The following is a 16,650-nucleotide window of genomic DNA, read 5'->3' as shown; positions in this document are numbered from 1 at the left end:
TCCCCAATGAGCACAGCTGTGGCTGTGCCCCATCCTCACCCCCAATGGGCACAGCTGTGGCTGTGCCCCATCCTCACCCCCAATGGGTGCAGCTGTGGCTGTGCCCCATCCTCACCCCCAATGGGTGCAGCTGTGGCTGTGCCCCATCCTCACCCCCAATGGGTGCAGCTGTGGCTGTGCCCCATCCTCACCCCCAATGGGTGCAGCTGTGGCTGTGCCCCATCCTCACCCCCAATGGGTGCAGCTGTGGCTGTGCCCCATCCTCACCCCCAATGGGTGCAGCTGTGGCTGTGCCCCATCCTCATCCCCAATGGGCGCAGCTGTGAGCAGCAGGTGAGCAGCATTGAAGGTAACGAGGCAGGGGCACTGCCCAACCACCAAAGGGAGCAGAGGGCACACAGATGCAGGGCATCAACAGGAGGGGATAAAAGGTTGGGCTAAGAACAAGAAGGGCAGATGCTTGTAGCCATCTAAAGTGGAGTGATGTTACTCTGTGTGGGCAGATGTCTGAAGCCTTCTGATGAGGTGAGCTGTTACTGTGTGTGGTTTGAAGCCTTCTGGAATTGTATGGGGACACTCTGTGTATCATGGCCATCTCAGCTGTGACATGTGCTGTGGCAGGAAGATGGCTTGCATGACTGGGAGACCACAAAATTAATGGAGCCAGAGTTTTTTTTCCTGCCCTGCTTTACATTGAAATGGGATGTCTGGTGGGTGGGCCTTGGCTGCTCTTCTGGAGGAAAGTGTTTCTGTGGTTACCTTGCAGCCTTTGTCACTGCAGACACTGCTGGGAATCCAATTCCAGTGTGGATCTCAGCACAGGTGAAGGGTGTATCAGTCTTAAATTCATGCAGCTATTACACTATGTTGTTAAAATACAATAAACTGATACTGCAGAAACAGTTTGTTTGTTACAAACAAATATGTTCTTTTCACAGTAGAGGAGCAGATCTGGGCTATGGAAGAATTTGTTTCCTAGGCTAACATCTGGGCCTAGCTATGTCCAAACTGATTCTTTAAGCATGTATGAAAATGCCTTTGCTTATTCTTAACTGGTGTTTCATTCACTGTTTCTAGCTTGGTTTATACTGAAAGTGGATCTTGCAAAGCCTGGGATCTGGGAGACAGTACAGCTACGTGCATGAGATTAAAAACTGCAGGGAACCCCCAGTGAAATGCAGGCAGCAGGGAGTTTGCCCATGAGTAGGGAACAGATGTTTCATTTGCAGGGAAACCCAAGGGAAACTGAGCATTGTTAGGAGAAGGATGTTCCCATTGTTCATGGCAGCAGGGAGGGCTCAGTGCATGTATGTGTTCAGCTGCATTTTAGAACTTGCAGAGCCCATGTAAAGGCTGTGAACTTCTGACTAGGACAGGTCTGAGATTTGAGGATCTAATAAGAGACTCTGTCCTTCTGTCACCACTGTCTGAACCAGAAAAGCTCCAGATTTAGAAGGAATGTATAGTGGAGAGGAGTCAGAGCTTACATGGCTGTAGGATGGTTTCAGGGAGACAGCCCTGCTGTAAACAGGGAGTTTAAACGGGGTGCAGGGGTGTGCCAAGAACTCTGTGTGGGGTTCAGCCTGAAAAATGGGCAGGTGCAGAAGGGGCTGGGAGGAGGAATGAGGATCAGACAGCCTAGCAAATGAGAGAAAACCAAAAGAGAGAGTTTGTTTTGCCTATAAAACAAAGCCTGGGAAGGAATGGGTTGTCTCTCTGTAAACCCTTCATTGCCAAGTAAATACTAGAGGGGACAAAAAGTCCTTTGTAATAAAGATCAATGCTGGTACAAGGACAAAGTGGTACAAATTTGCTATTAATAAACTTAGCCTGGAATTAGATTTTCAACCACTGGAGTGAGATTCTGGAGCAGTGTCTCAAAGGGAGAAGTGGAAATCAAAGGAGCTTTGTAAAGGAGCCCGAGGAGTCTGCAGTCACAAGTTTTCTCTCTGACAGTCTCATTTCATGACATGCATTCAGATGCCTTAGACAGCCTGGCCCAGCAGTGCAGCCAGGAGGGTGACTTGCAGGAGCAGGTGAAGCAGCTGTAGTCAGGAATCAACAGCCAAGGTACACATCAGCTTGAGGAGAGGAAAGTTTCAGAGTGGCTGAGCTCTGCAGACATCCAGTTTTGATTGTGCCTAGTGGTTGGATTTTGTGAGTCCTACATCTGTAGTCTGCAGGGAGAAGGGATTTTCTTTCACTTTTCTTTTTCTGCAGTAATTGAAAAATGGAGTTAGAGACTTATCATTCTATTGAGACAAAAGTTTTCTCCTCAGTTGTCCAAACAATGCCTGTTCAGCTATGACAAGAATATCTTTGTTCTGAGCTGTTGTAGGATGTTTGCCTTAGCAACACAGAGGCATTTGGAGAAGCTGCCTACATACAGTCTTCTCTCTTAGCAAATAGAAGAGGGGAATACAACAAATGCTCCTCCCTAAGAAGTTGAAAGCATAGAGAAATCATAATTAAGATGGATCTATCTCCTGATGTTTCCCCCAAATTCTTTTGTACTTTCTGTCAATTTAACATAGAGAATAATCTGTATAGGGAATAGTCAATGCAAATTTCTGTATTTCTTTCCATGTTTTTTTTTTCCTTCCTCTGCCACTCCATTGTTTCTCTTCTTTCCCTCACATCTTAAATGAAACCAATGAAAGTGCTTTTGTTGTGCACGTTTCATGCCTTTTCTTTGTAATGCTCTTAGTTAATGTAAGAAACTTTTGCCCATTGAGGAGTTATTATATGAGTTTAAACAAACACCAGTAATAGAAACAAAGCGCTCAAATCTCATTTGCTTCCCTTTTTTGTTACTGTTACTTCAAACTGGAGCAGTGGATGTAATCAGTTGTGGTGGATGCAAAGAGAGGACTGAAAGAATTCTGAAAAATTAGTAGTTGTCAACTTGGAGTTTTGCCTGGAGTACACACTCAGTTTTGAAATTTTCAAGGGTTTTCAGATGTTTGAGCTGAGAACAGTGGATCCTCAAGAGTTTGTGTGTTTCTGTTCATCCTATTGAGAATCCCTCACCTATGGATGTTCCAGAATGGCAGCACTCACGGAATAATGGAAGATGTTTGGAAAATGTTTTCTGTGTCTCTTTATGTTGTGTCACTGCCACATCTCTCTGCTGCCTGTAGGACTGAGCCACAAAATCCTGTTTAGCCTGGTTTACACAACCACAGGGCTGCCCCAGAGATCTGGGAGCTTGTGAAAGCCACCAGTGGGTGTCAGACCCCACCCTCAGCTGGATGGAGAGGCAGCCAGGGAGCAACCCAGGCAGACTTCTCCAGTAAGAGAAGCAAGGTGAATGGTATTTGCTGGTTTGTACCCATTACTGGGAGGAAAGAAATTTCAAGGTTTTTTTTTTTCCCAATTAAAGGGTCATTTTACCACTGTTCCTGCTTATCCTGTCAGAATGACCTGCTCAGCTCCTCCCTCAAGCTGAGTTTCATTCTTTCCACTGATGAGAGGGGTGAGGGTCATTGCAATGAGATTCTCCTCCTCTGGTTGCATCAGCCTCAGCTGGACAGTAAATGATGCAGGGTGGAGTAAATGAATGCCCAAAGATGTGTTCGTAAATCCCATTGAAGGGACTCAGAACAAACAGAGTTTGGAGTGTGTGGCACAGGATGAATTGAAAAACACCACTACTGTTGTCTTGTAATCTGAATGCTCCTACCCATGGCTGTCAAGATGTTTCCATTAAAGGGATAAAATCCCTGCACTGGATAATGAAAGGCCTTTATCCCAGAAATTATGCCACCCATTTGTGTCTCAGATAGGACATAGTGCAGCTCTGGTGCAGAGGACACCCCATCTCCTGTCCTGTGCTCCCACCAGCTGTTCCTGTCTCCACACTCAGCTTGGCAGCTGGGGTTGTTCTTTGTGTCAGTGTGGTTGGTCGCTTCTGCTGAGATGGTTTCTTCCTGCTCTGAAGGGAAGGTGAAGAACTAAAAAGAGCTGTGCCATTATCCATAAGGCATTAGGAGTCTGGTGCCTCCTGTGCAGTGCACAATTCCAACACCCAATGGACTGGACCTTGTCACTTTCTCTGAAAGCAAAGCCAGCTATGGGGATTTATAAGCACCCTTTCATGTGGCAGGAGGGAACTTGGCACAACCCTTTGCCTTGGTTCAGATTCAAGTGAAGTGAGCCTGTTCTTGAAATATGTCAATTGTAACCAGTGCCACACCATTGGATTGTAAAAATATCTGAGGGGGCAAATCTTGGTCATTTTGGATGTTGAGGGTCTCTCATGCTCACTTCAATCACTGCTTGCAGTCTCTGTGAGGATGCAACAGATCAAAAGAAGGAGCAGATGGGCTTTAGAAGATGAATTAATGAAATGAGCAAGAAGGCAGCAGGCAGTGGGGATTACCCCCATCTTTCCTTTTCCTGGCTATGCCTGGGATTCTACAGTCTTGGTAATGCAGAGCTCAGTGCCCAGCTGGGAAGTGTGGCCCAGCTCCTAAGGAGGAGGTAGATTTTAATGTCCACTTCTCTGTCTAGGATTGTGGATACTGAGGCTTCTTTTGTACATCTGACTGCAAGGGAGTCCAGGCAGCAGTCAGCAGGGTGCAGAGGTGGGATTTAAATGTAGCTGAATGGGGAAGGACAAGAAGGAAGGGATCTCTGTGTGATGCTGCAATCTGTGTTCAAGGCAGTGGTGCCAGACCTTGGAGAGGAAATCTGCTCAAGGAAGTGAACTAACATGATGTAATGCCCTGAAAAGAATTGTACAAATCAGGAACTACTCCAGCCTCAGTGTTTTGCCTTTTGTTCTGACTGCTCTGTGCTGCTGCTGACCAGGAGAAGCAGTGTAGTCCCTTCAGGCATTTGCCTTTCATTTCAGTGGCTCAGAGTAGGGGATGTCACACAGAGACAGGCCATCATCTGGTAAAAGTTAAGTTCAGCTGCAAATGTCATGGGAGATCACAGCGATAGATGTGTGAGGTGCCTCTAGCCTGTTACAATGAAGGTGCAGTGCTTCTTGTTTTACCCATTTTCTGTAAAGGGCTTTGCACCTTTACAGTTCACTGTGACACCTGGTGAAGCATCTGCAGCACAGCCCCTCAGAGTGCCCTGTTACACAGCCTTGATCTGCAGCACACCTGTAATTTTCCACCCACAGTCCCTGCTGGCAGGGGTTAATGGTAGGTGGCTCCTGCCAAGTGACTCAGGCCAGGACTTGTGCCTGCCCAGCTCTGATAAAATCTCTGCCAAGCTGTTTAGAGGATCCCTTGCTCTGATCACAGCAGCTCATGTGGGTGTTGTCTCTACAGCCCTGGCTCTGCTGGCAGGTATCTCAGTTGAAGCTGGCAGCTCACATCAAGCTCCTGGGCTTTTCAGTGACTTTACCTGAATGAGAGACATCCAAGAGCTGCATTTAGGATGTAACACACAGTGTCATGGGTTGTGGAGCATCAAAGAGTTTGGTGTTTTTTTTCATTCTCTTTTAAATGACAACAGAAACTATGACCAGATTATTTGGGTTTTGGTTTATTTGTTTTTGGGCTCTGCCAGTGCTGAGCTTGGTCCATGCTGGGGATGGGTGACCTCTGTGTGAAGTATTTGATGCTGATGTGGTGAGTGGGGACACCAGTGGCCTCTGCCTGGCTGCTGAGTGCTTGCTCTGGTGCAGGTGCTGGGTGTAAATCAGGAGTCAGTCACCTGCAAAGGTGTTTGGAGCAGCTTGGGCACAGGTCTGGTTTGCAGAAGTGCTTCTTCACATCTCTCTGGCAGAGTAAAGATGTCTCAAAGCAGTTACTGATTAATTTTTCATCTGTTTGATTTTCCTCCCTGACAGAGGGGTAGGGAGACACTGTGCCAGGATCAGTGCTGCTCAGCACAGAGTGGGGATGAGGCTGCAGCACTTTGCAGCAATATGGTGCTGGATTGGCTTTGTGTTGATTCATTCCAAATATTTATTCCTCAATAGCACTGTTTGTTTCTGTGTGAGCAGGGAAAGAAGTGGAGAATTGTGCTTAATATTAATTTTCAGTGGTACAGTTATTTGTAGACTTCTCTGAAAAGCGAATATATTCCTTCTCTAGTGTTCCTTCCCCCATTAACCTAAGCATAGGTGGAAGCTTTGACTTCCCATGTTTGTTAGTGTTTTGTCTCTCAGTTCCATGTGTAGTGAAAGGAAACAAATCCAGCCTTACCTGTGTTGGGTAACATAAGGGTTGGTCAGAAGAGAACAAAGAAGTGGGAGAGAAGCTCCTTGGTTTCCTCAAAGCTGTTTCCCATTATGCCAAGCACTCTCACTCCTCCAAGTTCCCTCTGCATGGAAGGGAGAGCATGGAATTTCAGTGCCTTTCTCCTGGGTGGAGGGTCAGGGTGCTGATCTGGAAAAACTTACCCACAAAGACACCTTTTGACTCTGGGCATCAGCACAGAATTCCCTGGTCACTGTCAGCAGTGAACTGAAGACCTCTGTCACCTCCACCAGGCATGGCCAGTGTGGGGAAGGGAAGGTGCCTTGTGGGTTTGTGGTGGAAGTGGCCCTGCACCCCTTCCAGAGTGACAGCATGGCATGGCTGAGGTGGCAGACAGCTAGACTGACCTCAGTGGTGGCTGCTTCTAAAGCCAGGCTGTCACCAGTCTCTGAGATGAGGGGGGCTGCTTTTGAAGGCTTTGGGAAAGACTTTTCTCAGATAAGAGGGGCTAAGTGAGACCCAAAGGACAGAAGCCCTCCTGAGTACCTCATCCCTGAGTACCTCTGTTCCTGTTCATTTGTAGCCAGAAGAACATTTAGATGTTTTCATAGAATGAGTATTGCCACAGCTGCCCAGCTCTGGTCTTTCCTCTGTAAGGCTTTGATTGTGGGACCCCACACTGCAATCACTCTGAAAATGAAACCAGCCCTGAGTAAAAGCTGCTGGTTAAGCACTGAGTCATGGAGGGAACATGTGGCAGCAGTTTCTCAGAACTCCTCCTGGCTTAAGTGGTAGCAAAGAGGAATTCTGTCTGTGGTTGTAACTTTGCCAGGGGTTCCTAGATTTGTGCTGCTCTAGTGCACAGGCAGCAGGAACAGTCACCACAGGTATTGGTGACAGCTGTCATCAGTCCTGGAGTCAAGGGCAGAGCTGCAGAGGGGCTGTTCCATACCTCTAGGAAGGGAAGCTGTGCCTTTAGTGTCATGTGCTTCCTCCCATTTTGTCCTTTTCTAATCCTGATGGGCCTAACAGCAGCCTGCTGGAAGTGTCTTGTGCAGTTGGCTTTGGCCACCCCAAGGAGCTTTGTCTTTGCACAGGATGATTTAATGAAAGTGCCAGGAGGGAACAGTTTGACCAGACAGAGCAATAATTTCTTGTTGCTTGGCCTGAGATAGCCATGGTCCTCAGAGATTAAAGCTTTACAGGACATGCTGTTGTTCATGGGGTCCTTTTCCATTCTTGTGTTTTCCTCTTGCTTCCACCTAGAAGGCATTTGTGCCAAAAGGGACCCAAGAAGATTTTTACTCCTTTCAGTGATGATCTCTTCCCTTGCCTTTCCTTTTGTCCTTGCCTCAGTCCCCTGAGGCAGTGGGGTCTCAATCCCCAGCTGCCAGCCTGTGTCAGGATCAGCACTGGGCACAATTCAGGCTCTTACTTTATCCCTCTCTGCAATTTCCCAGCCATAATATTTTAATTCTCTTCCTTCACACCCCTTTTTGGAGCACTCTTGTAAGGTCTAAGCGTAAGTCCAGCAGCTGTGAGGGCAGTGAGAGGATGCTGTGCATGCCAAGGAGAGCAGCAATGCCCTGACCTGGTGCAGGTACATGTTAGTCCCTCATGCCACATGGACTCAGGGACAATGGCAGTGCAGGAATGTGCATCCTGAGAACATAAATGTCTGGTGGTTGGTTACACAGATCTGCAGGTGCTGCTTCTTTGAGTGGAAGGAGTGATGTGCAGTGTGGACTTGCAAGAAACCATGAAATAGTGTTTCCAGACCCAGCACATCTGGGAGCAAAGGATTTTAGAGCTGGATTGGCAGCATGACTGTGACCTTGTTAAACATAAACCTAAATAAAAAGAAGATTCTCCCAGCTAATACTGTAAAATATAACTTAAGCAAAGTTAAAATACTTACTGAGTTAAACTTGGCAAGTGTTGTGTAAGACGACAAAAAAAAATTAGAATTAGGTATTCTTTAAAAACAATGCAAAAAAGTGTGATTTGCCCTCAGGAAAGAGTTATCTTCATAAAAGCTGAACATTGTTCAGTGGTGAAGACAGCATTAGGAACAAAAACGTGAAAGCAATGTGAAAGGAGAGGGTGAGCTGAGCACAGTTAATATAAATTAGAAATGAAGTGCAGAAAACTAGAAATGAAAAGGAAAATGTAAAATTATCCTTGGCTGCTATCTTCAAGGGCACTAAGAATTTAAACATTCTGCTTGAAACAGAAAAAGGAATTGTATAAGGTCTCTTTGAAATGGAAATGCTGCAATTGTTAATGATGATGAAAATAAGTAGAAGCATTTAGTAAGTATTTCTGATCTGTGTTTGGATGACAGCAGAATAATACACTAGACTCACAGGAGGACAATGAATTAATTTCTCAATTATTAGGCACCAGGAAAAGAAAATTATTATAAAATACCAACTAGTAATAAGCATTTGAGAAAGTACATGTTGAGATAACGTGCAGGCAAGAGCCCCAGCAGAGGAGTTGAGGGGATAGGTGCTGTGCACGTGGCAGGTCTGAATGGTGGGGAAATCCAGGACACTGGGGTTTTAGTGGGCCAGAAGGAAAACTGGATTAGCCAAGCAAAACAATCATGTGGGGAGTTCAGTGAGGGGCTCTGTGGTGGCTGAGCAGCAGGACTGCAGAAGCCTCACAAACTGAATTCTGACTTGATCTGGCACAGCTGTAAGAAAGCTGCCAGCCTTTTCTGATAACAGAGCCCTGTAACAGTGCAAACCAGCTGCTCTCCCTGAGAAAGAACTCTTAGCTTGGGACTGTTACTTGCCACCTGCATCAGCTATCCAAACCATCAAGAAGAATGCAAACAATATCTCAAAACACCTGGGGTGTACTGACCTGTCATTACAGGGTAACAGCTTCTTACTGGCTGTGGTGGTGTTCACAGGGATCCCAGGATGAGGGAAGAGATGAGAATGTTGACTCCATGTTTCAGAAGGCTGATTTATTATTTTATGATATATATTATATTAAAACTGTACTAAAAGAATAGAAGAAAGGATTTCATCAGAAGGCTGCTAAGAATAGAAAAGAATGATAACAAGGGCTTGTGACTGACTGAGGCAGTCCAGACAGCTGGGCTGTGATTGGCCATTAATTAGAAACAGCCACATGAGACCAATCACAGATGCACCTGTTGCATTCCACAGCAGCAGATAATCAATGTTTGCATTTTGTTTCTGAGGTCTCAGCTTCTCAGGAGAAAAGATCCTAAGGAAAGGATTTTTCATAAAACATGTCTTTGACAACTTACCAGCTGGGGATAGACATGAGATGTTTGTAAAAACTCTGTATAAAGGGACGTGTGAATAAGCCAAAAACCTTTTTCACTCTAAAGCAAAGTCAACAGCAACAGGACTCCTTCCCTGTCTCCCTCTTTCTCTGTGGGCTTAGGGAGAAGCCCTGAGGGAGATGATCCTTTTGTGTAGTTGCTGCATTTACAGCCTCTCCTGACTCTTACAGGACAGAATGACTAGTCAGCTTCTTTAGGAACAGATTGTTTGGAGTCATGGAATCAAATAAATAAATTTTTATAAGGCTCTGGATCAAGAAAAGCCCCACAGTGCTGCCAACTTGAAAGACAAGTGGGCTGGCTTAGGTTCCAGGCCACCATTCCCCAAAGCAATGTGGATTTTGGATTCACTGGTAGTGGGGGTCGTCCCATGCTGTTTATTCCTGGGTATTCTGTCCACCAGTGAGTTCAGCTCCTGCTTACATAGGAATTCATTTCCTGTGGAAATATTCTGAATGATGATACAGATGCTGAAAACAGTAATTCCTCCTCAGATGGGTGAGGAAGGGGGCATGGAGCCTGTAGAGCTTGGAGCCTCCCTCTGAAGAAAAGATCTGCTTGCAGGGGAGCTTTTGGGGCTGCCATGGACTGTCCACCTGCAGGGCTTGGATGCTCTGTGGAGCCCCCTGTGAACTGAGGGAGTTTTCCCACCTTTGCACCTGCTCCAGGACAGGATTTCCAGAAGGTTCTGTGTGCTGGCTGTGTCTCCAGTGGGCACTACCAGGGGCTGCCCTGCTATGGGCTGGAGGCCTGGATGAGATCTGGCAGCCCAGTCTGCTCCTGCATAACAAGCTGGAGTAGAAAAGGGTGAAATGCTGCCCAAGGAGGCTTCAAAGATACAAGACAGACATTCCTGGGTGCTGCTTGCAAGCCAAGGCCTTTGAGCTCCTCACTGCAAAAGGGTGGAGCAGGAGAGGAAAACCTCATCAAAGGAACAGCCTTTGCCTGCTTGTCTCCCTTGCCAAGAAGGTAAGGCTAAGGATGAAATATTGCACAGTTCATATGCTCATTCTGCTTTCAGTTGTATGATAAAAAATATTTATTGTGTTTTTAATATATAAATATATGCACAGTCCCCCACCTCCCATCAGCTTTGTCTCACTGCTTCTCCTGTGCCTCTGCTTGGATGTGTTCACCACAATAGCAGAGGTGGTAATTCCACTTTATATTCTTAAAGCTGCCTTGCTAGGAAGGTAATTTGGTTTTCTTAAAAGGCTGGAGTGCTTTTCCCCGAATTGTTATTTAATGTGTATTTTTCAGATGTACTGACATCTCCAGTGAGCGTTTGATAATTTAAGGGTAAATTATTTCTTCTCAGTCTTCTAGGAAATGCCAGTACCTGTGAGTATCATAGAGAGAGGCCTTTGTGTGTTCAGTTAGCTCTGAGATAGGGGCATTCAGTTTCTGTGCTCTTGCACTTTGCACCTGGTATTATTCATCTCCATTCATTACAAATGAGCTTCTCAGCCTAATCTTTTGTTCCTATTATCAGGCCGCTATCTGTAATGCTGATGTAAAAGCAATATTAATCATTGGATGAATGGTAGGAACTAGAAATTGAATTACAAATGCAATTATTAGTATTTATGGAAGCTTAATTATGCTGTAATGTTTTGTAGACCTGCATTGGAAAAGATCTGCACCACACAAGGAATGCTTTTCATGGTGCAGCTTTATATAATCAGTTCTCAGTGTCTGGAGTTTTCAGTAGGTGATTTTTAGATGCAGTTTTAGAGCCCAGTGCTGCTTTTTCTGTGCAGGGTGAGGGAGGGGAATGAGCTTGGGGGCCCTGCTTGTCCTTATCTTCTAGGGGTGGGAATGCAGTAAATGAAACCAGTTCAGGGAAACTCTTAATCTTTCTACATTATCTAGACAGATCTAGCAGAGATCCCATGTTATGCAGAAAAAAATTTCCAGGAATTAGTAGCTTCTACATCTGGGAAGTAACTTCAGTCCTAAAACTTCTTTGGCAAAAGCTGCTTGGAGGATGTTTTTGGGGACATACTGTGAGTGTGACAGGCTGTTCCATCTGTTTGCAGAGCAGTTGCAGGCCGTGAGCAGAAGAGATGGGGAGGTTCCACTGACCTCTTCAAGGGTATCACCAAAGCTGGCAAATACAGCTTGGAAATGCATTTTAAAATGCCTCCTTAGGTGTTAGCTCTGCATCAGTCTTTGCATGTCCTAACTGGCACTGTGAGGCTTGGGGTGCTGATATTGTAGAAGTCCATAAAAACACAGGTCAAGATGTCAGCCACAAGCTTTGCAGTTTCTGAAGCATTTCAGCACTTCTTACATGTCTGTGTTTCTGCTTACAGAATATTTTCTTTGTCTTATTCTTTTAGCAGTTGTTAGATTAGAATGTGAAGAGGACATTTTTCCTAATAATCACATGAACACTGGTAGTAGAAAATAATTATTTTAAAATGTAATTCTCCTATTTAGCATTACCCCAGTAAAAATTATATTATTCAGAAGAAAAGGCCAGAAAATGAAGTCTTCCAGTTTATCTTGCAAGACCTGTTATTAGTGAATCTGCATGTGTGCAGTGCTGCAGCTCCTGCCATTTTTTCCAGCTGCAGTGTGACTGCTGCCTGGTTTATGCATTGTGCAGTTTGCTGGGTTTGTCTGTCAGTCACTTTTTCTTTACCTGTTTCTGTTCCAAACTGACAGGACTGACAGATTAGCATTGCTGCAGAGGTACCTGGTATTGGAGCTGTTGTTTCCTTTATCCATTATAGATGGGGGTTCCAAGGACGTTCTCATTGTTCAGTAACTCACAGACCATGATTTGTATCTGCTCACTAATTCCCTGTACGTGGGCTGTGCATTCTCAAGGGGTTTGTGCAGAGTGACCCTGGCCTCGGTCACTGTAAAGCCACATTTAATTTAAACAAGGGTACATTCAGCTGGCCAGAGTGTGTGCTTGGAGTTTAAACTCATGGTGGTTTCCTCCTGCCTCCATGGGGCTGATTACCACACATTCCTTTCTTTTAATTTCAGCCCTCTGCAATTCTAGGAAAAGGTCCTTGATTAAGTACTGAGAAACCAGTCTATTTGTGGGTCTAATTTTACTGCTTCAATTACATTACTGTATGCTAAATATAGGAAGGCACCAAGCAAATCCCAGATCCAGGGCAGAACAGGGTGTTCAAGAGCACTGTTCAAGTTTAAATGGCATGGTTTGGGCCTCTGTTTAATTCTAGCTAATGAACCAATTTCTCACAGAGCATAAATGAGCACATCTACATTGATTTATAGGCAAGGAGCTGGGTCATCAGTTTGGCACAGCTAAAAATGAGCCCAGTGCCCAATTCTCTGCTTCCTGCTCCTAATTGAAGGGAGCAGAGATAAATGGTGTGTCATGCTGTGGAGTTCAGGAGTCCTGGAGGGACTGCAGGGTGCTTCAATCTCTAAGCTGGTGCTTGAGAACCTGAAAATCATAGAGAGGAAAATGTTCAGCAGCCTGTAACCTGCTCTTGTGGTTTGCTGCTCACTCTGCATTGCTTTCTGTGCTATTCCCTGGGTGGGGTTTTAATATCCCTAAAATCCATGTAAGACAGCAATGAAGCCTGCTTGTGTCCCAGAGCTGGGTGTGTGGCCTTGGCACGGCAGGGACCTCCAGCAGCCCATGGAACCTGGCAGGTGGGAACTTTGCTTCCATCCAGCAGCTGAAAGAAACACCCAACAGACACAGACCCAGAGCACTGCAGTGGGTGAGGGACTGATTGCAGGGGAGACAGAGCCTTATCTGTGAGCTGAGGAGCTGCTGTATCTGGGGGAGCAGCCCCTGGTGGCCTCGGGCCAGGCCCTGTCCCGGGTAGGCAGTGCCTGGCACATTCATTGTCACCCCCGGGGGTGGCTCAGGGCCCCGGGCTGCCCATGCCCGCCTGAGGCACACGGTGTCACACCTCCCAGCACAGCTGACACAGCATTTCTTGCATTGTCCAGCAAGGTCAGGCCTGAATTTTCTAAAAGCTGTGTGAATTCTCAGCCATTTGTACCACTGCCTGCAAACTTTGCAGCAGGATTTCTCCCTCTCTCTGTTCATAGCTCTGTGCTGCTGCCTTGTATTTCTAGGGCAGCTTGTGGGGAAGCCTGAAACAAACTCATTTTGGTTCCTTTTTTCTCTGCCTCAAGGCTGTTCTCACATTCCTCACAGCTGGTGACTGCTCCATTTCCCCCAGTCTCATTCAGAGTGCTGTACCTACCAGCCAGATACTTGTCATCTCCAAAAGATGTTTGTTTCCACAGAAGAATAGCAATGGGGTTACTGTCTGCTCCCTTCACAGTCAGCCAGGCTGGGAGAAGTCCAGATATCCAATCATCCCTTGGAATTCATAATGCTTGAAGATAAAGCAGCCAAAAATAGGTTCTATGAGCTGGATGGCTCTATAACTTTCTGTGTTTATCTAACAAGAAAATGTTAGGAAGTACAGTGGGTCATGGACTAAACTGAGCAAGATCATGGGGCATGTGGGGGCTCATGGAGATGAGCTTATGGTTATTTATTTGATTAACTTAACCTCTCTCTGCTTGAGAATTGTCTTGCATTGCTCTTATATTTGCTTGATGATAAAAGGAAAACCATCCCAGCTGTACTGTGAGGCATTAAGAGATGCTGAAAAGAGTCTTTTGGGGAGAGGAGGGGGGAGCAAGGAGAGTTTGCACAGTTCTGCCAGAGCCTTATTTTTTCCTGCCTTCCAAGAACAGGCTATGTTCCATCCCCTGCCGCCCCCTCAGCTGGTGCTGGGAAGAACAGCTGAGTTTAGCTCACTGTTCCTGGAAGTCACTGAGACAACGAGCATCAAGAAACCAGCATTTTCTGTAGCACTCTGCTTCAATGGAAAAGATGAGCTGATCTTGATCCTGCTTGTTCACTAGCCAGGATTAACCCTCGCTGCACCAAGACAGGCGACAAAATGTGCCCTTTCAGAAAGGGGCCATGTGTCTGGAAGCCACTCTGAAATGCAGTACCACACCTTCAGCAAATGCATCCCTGAGGTAACCAGGCTGTCCAGGTTTATGCTTGGACCCCATTTATTGGGGGGTTTTTGCCCATCAGAGTTGAAGCAGAGCAATTGTTCAGCCAGGCTGTGCCAGTGGCCATGTCCTCCTCTGTGCTCAGTGAGGGAAGTGCCTTTTGCAGAGCAGAGAACTCAGCCACAGACTTCCCCAGAACTGCCCTAGTTAAGAAAAGCCTTGTGAGGCAGTTCCAGCTTGGTGCTGTGCACTGATGCACAGGATGATTGATTTTGTGCTTTTAGAGCCATATAGCAACCATGCCATTGGGTAAATTCCAGTCAGTTCAATGGAATTGCTTTTTTGAGGGTTACAGACAGGTGGGGAAGTTTATGATGCTGTGATTTGGATTCAGTTTCTTGTTGCTTGGTGGGTTCTCCAGTGCCTCAGTTTCCCTGAGTAGTGGGGGATAGACTGAGACTGTGGTTCAGCTGGGCATCCTTAGAGTTTTAGTGCTTGTGGGGTCCCCAGGCAGAGAGATCTCCAGAAACACAATCTGCTACAGACCACTGGAAATGCACTGGTTCATTTGCTTCTTTACTTAGACTGATTCAAAGCTTGTTATTCCCCAGCTGTGAATGTCGCAGCCATAGCCCCAGTGCCAAATTTAGCTGAGTCTGATGAGATCAGGAAACAGCTTAAAGTGACCAGAACAGGCAGATGTAGGCATGCCTGGTGTTATTTCCATGGATGCAATTAACAGAAGTAGTCCAAAGGTTTTTCTCTTTCAATGATTTTGACTTTCTTTATTCAAGGGAAAAAAAAAATCTGTTTCTTTCCCTGTGCTTAAAATTGGCTTAGACTTCTCAAGTGACACAGGTCAGCACTGATACTTTACTTTCTCAGTGGAGCTCTGATGGGAGCTGGCCCCTGATGTCAGCTCCTCTTTGCAGTAACCTGGGAAATAAACCAAACTTGTCATGAGTGCCAGCAGGGGCATCTGGCACAGGGCACCCAAAGGAGAAGAGGTGTTGGGGTGACCTGGGGTGTCAAAACCACCATTTCTGGCACTGGTAGCTGTGTGTAATGAGACAACTTCTTGAGATGATTTTTGTGCCTGTGCCGAGTTCATGGAAGTGACTGTTTTATTTTTTTTTATTTCTGTCATGGAGGGTGAAGGAAGAAGGGCGGAAGCACTTGGATCCTACAAGACTCTGCTTTGCCCCTGAAGGGATTTCACTGTTCTTCACCTGAATTTCAGGCTTCAGAGCCAGCATGCCCCAGTCCTGTGAGGCAGGGAAGAGGCTGTGGGGTGATCCCTGGTGAGGGCCTGGCCTCTGGGGAAGGAGCTGAGTGACCCAGGCCATCTGCAGCTGCCATGCCTGCTGTGCTGTGGGCAGCAGCTTTCTCCTGGAGTGTGCATTCCAGGGAAGCAGGGGCACAGGGCTGGAGCTGTGGGTGTGCAGAGGGGCTGGAGGTGCTGTCCCTGGCAGCTCCCTGAGTGCAGAGCTCAGCCCTTCTGTTGTGTGTGGTCTTATTTTGGTTTGTGCTCATTCTTACAGCGTGGGAAGGTGCCAGAGCAGCAATGCTCATGCTGCTGATCAGCCTGTAAGGGTTTCTTTGTTTGACTGCCTCAGTTCTTGGAAATGATCTAGGCCAAGCAGCATCTTGAAAAACACTAACTAGAAAAAATAGCTTCCACCTGATATTTTCCTTGCAGCACAGATTCAAAGGGAAAAACAGAGCTGCTGCAAAAGACTGCAGGCATCCTGTGTGGTGAGGAGGTGTCAGCAGCTGAGTCAGGCCCACAAAACATTAAACAGAAATCTGTGTGTATGTGCTTGTCTGGACACAGCTCCATCCCTGTGCTGTGCTCACAAGGTGGGTGAGTGTTTGCAGGGTGCAGAGTAACTAACACACACTTATCAGGCACGATAGTGATGGGTTTGGTCCTTGCACTTGGCCTTGGCCTTGCAGATACCACCCACAAGAATAAAATACAGTATCCTATTTCTGAGTAACAGGCTGATCACAGTGAAATAAGAAATGAGACCACGATAGCACTCACAAATTTCCAACAAATTTCTTTTCCAGCAGCCTGGAAGAATGAGAATTGTCTTTGATTTACACTTTATGATTAAAATGTTCCTGTTTTATAACCAGAAGTTGCAGGGTCAGTTGCTCCCCTGCACACAGGTCCTATCC

Source organism: Melospiza melodia, chromosome 10 (genome assembly GCF_035770615.1).
Source record: "Melospiza melodia melodia isolate bMelMel2 chromosome 10, bMelMel2.pri, whole genome shotgun sequence".
Taxonomy (NCBI): domain Eukaryota; kingdom Metazoa; phylum Chordata; class Aves; order Passeriformes; family Passerellidae; genus Melospiza; species Melospiza melodia.
The sequence above is the reverse complement of the archived record's forward strand: the minus strand, read 5'-3'. Positions refer to the sequence as shown.